This window comes from Monodelphis domestica, chromosome 3, assembly GCF_027887165.1.
Source record: "Monodelphis domestica isolate mMonDom1 chromosome 3, mMonDom1.pri, whole genome shotgun sequence".
NCBI lineage: Eukaryota > Metazoa > Chordata > Mammalia > Didelphimorphia > Didelphidae > Monodelphis > Monodelphis domestica.
The window spans coordinates 58,141,416-58,147,636 of record NC_077229.1 but is presented as its reverse complement, the minus strand read 5'-3'; positions in this window follow the sequence as shown (position 1 = coordinate 58,147,636).

The following is a 6,221-nucleotide window of genomic DNA, read 5'->3' as shown; positions in this document are numbered from 1 at the left end:
GGAACTGAAGCTCAAAGAAGAAAAATGATTCTTCCAATGACAATACCACCAATAAAAGTAACATCTAGCATTTCGATCGCACTCTTAAGGTTTATACGTTCTCTAAAGATCATTCAATCTGCAAAACAACCTTGCAGAGTGAGGCATTATTATTATACCCATTTTATAAATGAAGAATCCCAGGGTAGGGGCCAAGTCCGGGCATCATCCTTTGCTAAGAGTATACTGTGTGACCAGCGGTAAAGTAAAAAGGGCGACCCTGCCTTGAGGAAGCTTACATTCTAAAGGGAAGTGCATGGAATGTCTTCTCGGAAGGGAAGGCAGCAGGACAGGACGGCTAGGGGGCTCCATAGAGCACAGAGCGAACAATCAGGAATCCGCTGAGTTCAGATCCGACTCCAGATACTCCCTAGTTCTTACTTTGGACAACTCACTTAACCTCCCGTCCTGTGCTGCGAAGGTTCACGTTTGTGGTTGTTCAGTCGGGTCCGTCTCTTTGCGACCTTATGGACCACAGCATGCCACTATCTCCCAGAGCCTATCCAAAGTCATCATGTTCATTGCTTCCATGTCACTGGCCATCTCGATCTTTGCCATCCCCTTCTCCTTTTGCTCTTTCTCAACATCCGGGTCTTTTCCAACAAGTCCTGTCTGCTCCTAACATAGCCAAAGTATTTAAGTTTCAGTTTCAGTATTTGACTGAAGAGGATACTTCATAAATGCGAGTCTGGCCACACAGAAATTCGAATTAATGGAGCCAATATTTATTTATTAATCTGTTGATTAATAAATGAAGCTACTGGCCAGGGCAGACTTTCCTAGTGAAAACTGCCCCAAACTGAAGTTATAGTTTTGTTTTGTTTTGTTTTTATGTGCAGGATGTAAAGCAAAATGATATACAGCTTCAAATCATACCAATAATGGGTCTCAATGACCCAGGCAGAATGACCAGAGCAAGCAAGCCTTATCTTACAGAAGCCAGATGTGCCATTAGCATGGGCGAACAGGACATTCCATTATATATCTTATCCTATACTGGATTTATCTCTTCCTTGTTAGTAAGGGGTCATCCTCTGGGGTACATAGGCCATATGTTGCTTTAGATTCTGGTCTCTGAGCAGCCTGACTTTCCCCTGAGAAAGCACATTCCTGATGTTTGCCTTCTACAGGGAAAAGCAGGTTTTCTGATGAATACCTTAACCAATGGATCAGGGATTTAGTTTTATTTTGCTTCAATCCCTCCTTTTTCTTGTGCATGAGTCAAATCCTTAACTCAACTTCAGTGGGCACAGCTATACAGTGAAAATCACCAGGCATGCTGCAGGGAGTCAGCATAGAGGAGCATATAAATGAACTTTAACCAACATTAATTTCCCCATTTGTGCCACTGACCAGCCCCTGTAAAAGCCTGGAGGATCCCTCCAGTCCATTCCCAGTAGATAAATTTATCTGACACCCCAGGGGGGCCAGGAGGCTTCATTGTCCCATCTCAATTCCCCCTCTACTAGTAACTGAGTCAAACCTTTGACTTGGTGTCAGGTAAGGGTACATAGTGAGAGCAAAGGAATTTTCCTGCCTATAGTTTGCCTGAAAAACTTCTACACTGTGGGGGTACAATGTCCCATGCTGTCTCCCCCCACTTCTCCAAATATCGAGGGGAACAGGGGTGATGGTTTCAGTCTTCTGTAGCTTCTTCATAGCTGATAAAGGACATTGAATCCCTGAGAGGGGGAGGGAGGGACTGTAGGCACACTTCACCTACTAGGACCCAGGCAAAACTACATATTGTGATAGAGGCAAGCCAGAAAGAGAGAACTTCAGGCTTGCAAACCAAGGCTGGGGACATGTCTGTCAATCAAGAAGAAGGCTTCAAACAGAATGTTCCCAGGAAAAGACAGTTGGAGGAAAGCCAGGCTGAAGGAGAGACTTTTCTTGGTGGCTAGCTGAGGGGGAAGAAGCTGAACTGATCTTGTTAGCTTTTGTCCCAAGCTGAAGGACCCTTGAGGAGGGGCTTCTGAAATTAGGCTGAGAGACCTTGGTGGCTTTGTGAAGAAGAAAGAAGATTTTAAACAATTGTCCTCTATCCATCTCTCTAACAGTCCCTCTGTCACAATTGTGACTGGGCTACTTTCCCAAACCCTCAAATTCTCCCTCATTATAGATTAGGGAAACCCTCATCCCTCTCACCTCAGTTTCCTTGTCCTGTTATCCCAATAAACTCCTTACCTGAGAAAAGAAAGGAAGAAGTTTTTTTCTCATAAATATCGTAGTCCACTCAGGTGGGGAGGGAAGAAGCTACAAGCTTCAGAAGAAACTGGGAAGGAGAGGGTTGGAGAAGGGAGGGAGTGAAGGGAGGAGGAGGTTAGGAAATAGATTGACCTATCAGCCATCAGTAGAGATCAATAGGCAAACCCCAGAGCATTCCCCTGTGGTAGCATCCCTCTATCTGCAGCAGCATCTCTCTAGCAATATCTCTCATCTATCTCCATTACAAATAAGCAGCATCAGGTTCCCCTCTAATAGCAGCTCTCTAGTAAGCCAGAGTACATTCCAGTTGGCAACAACAAGAAATTGTGTCAAACAGATTAACATTTCTATTTCAATATATCAATTTTAGAAATATTCCTAGGTCAGAGATCCAATTATAAGAGCAGAACATCTTTCCGTTCTGTTTTACCTCCTCTCTTTTCACAAATCTGCATAGTCAAGCTTTATGGACTCTAGATCAGTCCCTCTTTTTTCCGTATTCAAGCACAACATACCTTTTCCGCTTTCTCTGATTTGCTTTTACCATCATAAAAATAAACACTCCATTTGGTATTCTTGTAAGTGCTAATCAATAACTCCAAAGAACCCTGATTTAAAGGATTATATCATTGAAACACTATCTTTACCATAGTGCTCATCAGTTATAAATTTTAGGTCATATTAGCAGCAAATCACATAACAGTCATAAAATTCTGAGCAAGTGTTTTTCGCACATATGCCATTTTTTTAAAGTCCTGCCTGCTCCTTGGCTACTATTTGCAACATATATCTTTATACAGATCAATATTTAATCAAAATATCAACTAACATCTGGGGGGGGGTTCTCAAGTTATATTCCCAAAGTTCATGTGAGATAACTCATCAATTACATATTATTCAATTCATTTTATCATTTTGGACACAGAATGTTTGCATTAAGATTCCATAGCTTCAAACAAGGCATTTGGTCTTGGCACAGCTGGCAACTTTTACTTGTTTGAACATCTCCCTAAAACCTCTGAGGTATATAATTAAAATATACTCATCTTTTTCAGTGGTTATCAACTTTTTGAGGTCATACTTATGCTATTTCAGTCCCTAAGTATCAATGTGGATCAATTATAAGCACTTCTTTCTCCTCCCTGTGTGCAAGGAAGGGGTTAATAAGCTTGTGAGCAATTTATTCTAAGGTTGCCTGGCTTGATTTAGGTTTTTATTACTTAACAACCTTGTCTCTTATCCCTCTTTAACAAGTGAGATCACTATAATTTAAAATTTTGCATATATCAAACCCTTCATAATAAATTACTCTCAATGGATTGTAGTTTGAACTCTACAACTTCCAAATAACGTTGATTAAAGTCCTTTAGCAATCTTTCAGTATTCAAACAAACTAAAGTTCAAAGCATTTACTCTCACTCATTTCAAACCTCTGTTTAAAGCAGAATAAAACCTCCAGTTTAGTTTCTTTTTACCTCTGTTGTAAGGAAAGTAATGACATTTTGCAGGGAAGTGGCATGAGACCAGCAGGAAGTTTCTAGAACTTTGGAAGAAAGATAGTGGGGGGTCTCTGGAAAAACCTCTGGAGGTGTCAGCTGTAGTTTTTCTTGAAGTCTATCCTTCTTCTGGTTTCCTTGAGTTCCTGGTTTGCTGTTTGACATAGAGGCTATTCCTGGTGAACCTGATCCAGCTACAAGACCATGAGATCAAGTCTGGATCCTTCTGGATCTAAGACTTTTCCTGGCCTTAGCAAATCCTTACACAGACTTTTTTTCCTTAATTCTATCAAAATGGGGTGTAGGTGAGGGTCAGTTAGGATTAGAGATTGTAGATTTGCATTAGGTAGAAATAGAGTAGGGAATTTTCTAAAAAGAAATCCCTTTGCAGGAATTATTAGAGTTGGTGGAGATAGATAGAGTAAATTAGATTAGAAAACCCCAAATCCCCTTCCCACCTTTCCTTTATGTATTAAATCCAAGCTGTCCAGAGTTTATATATATATTTTTTTATTTATTTATTTCTTTATTAGCTCAGGGCCTGACCCTGCCTGCCCTGAGCTTGGCTACCCTTCCCCAAACCAGAGCACTGGCCCTAAATATCATACCTGAACCTAACAGTTTATTCATTTAAGTCCAATAATATTTACAAGTAGTATATTAACAATTTCATCTCAAAACATTGCTACGTAACTGATTAAATTCCATCAATATTATTCTGATTTACCATTTATTGTATCTATTTTGCACTAGAATTCACACCTATTATTTCCTTTTCTATTGCTCCTATTTCTTCTGGCTTTTCCTCCTTTGCCATTATTGCAAATGGAGGAAAGGTACTATCTTTAATTGCATGTAATTCTCATATCAAGCCCTACTTGCTTTCAGGGCTGGTCAAATTTTCCTTGTTAAAGGCATACAGTTTGCATATCATATATCCTTAACCTACTCAGGTGGGAAACTTAATTCCCTTTATAGTATAAATGAATATATATCTTGTATTCACTCATCATTACTTTCTAACAAATTGTGTCTGAATATATGTTAATCTCTTGATCATGAATTCTTTCTTACATATTGTACACATTTTTAAAACAATTCATATAACCATAGTCAAATACAACACTGTTTAGAAATTCCCTCTTTTGCAATATACCACATGCTTAGTACTTGTATTAAATCACATGCACAGATTAACCACTTTTAAAACTTCTTGTGTCTCATCTGATCACTTGTTAATTCTGACAGCATAGACATTAAAATAACATCCCATTTGAAAAATCCCAAGTTTAAGTTCCAGAATAAGTTCTTCTCAACAACATTACAACTTTTTCTGAATGATTTTTACATCTACAAAGTAGTCAGTACAATTTCTGTCCTTCCTAGAATAAACATTCCCTCTCTGTGTCAGGCTGGTTATTAATCATTCTCAAATTCATTCAAATTCAAAACCATTATGCATTGCAAGGTCTAACAAAACAAACCTCTAACCAGGAGTTTTTGTGCTCAATAAAATCCAGCTAACATTTCACATTTAACTAACAAACAATTACCACAATAAATGAAATTACATCGTACCATATCAAAATCATTAGCAATCCTCCAAAATTGCATACATCAACCCTTAAAATTAAATCTTAAGTGAAAAGTGCCTCAAACTGTGATGTAAAATCTCCTTTTTCTACTCTGAATTTTTCTCTGTTTTGCTCCTTTGGGGGCCCATCCAAAGGTAGAAAGAGGAAAAAATCATTGAACAGATATTTGCTTTTGTCCTCTGCTGAGGATTTTTGACTGTGGGAAGTTCAATCTTCCAACTCCCCCATTTTTCTTTTTGTGAGTGTCCAATTTAAGAATAATACACAGAGATGAGACGGTGACAAAGACAATGATAAACAGAAACATATGACGTTGTGACAAGCATGCTTTGAAAGTGTCGACTGGGAAAAAACACAGAACTATTAAATATTCAAAATCACTCTTTAATCAAGGGCAAAAGGGGTTCGGCGATTCCATGTTGACAAAAGGAAAAAATCAGTGTTTTAGGAACCATTCTTAAAAAGAAATATTTGCAGTGATAAAATTCGTTAAAACAGTTTCAGAGTGCTGTCCCTTTAACTGAGTAAGCTGTGCTGAGCATAGGGGCAGTCAACCATCTGATTGGCTGAGCTGACTTCCGGGGAATTTCTCCTTCCCTAACTTTCCCTGCGTCCCATACACGCGGATTGATCAAAAACTGTCTCTGTTTTTGCTGTGATTTCTAACAAAATGCTCTTGTAGCATCTGGACAAAACTACTAGCTTCTAAGTGGGGGTTGGGAAGTGAGCTGTTCATAAGGCTGACTGGATTTCTTAAAGAAAGAACTTTCAAGTCCCCTCCCCCTTCCTTCTCAGATTTTCTTTCTTCTGCTTGGAAGTCTGCAGCGGGAGCCGGCACAGCCTCTCCAGTGAAACCTGCCCTGCTGAGGCTTGGAATGTTTGG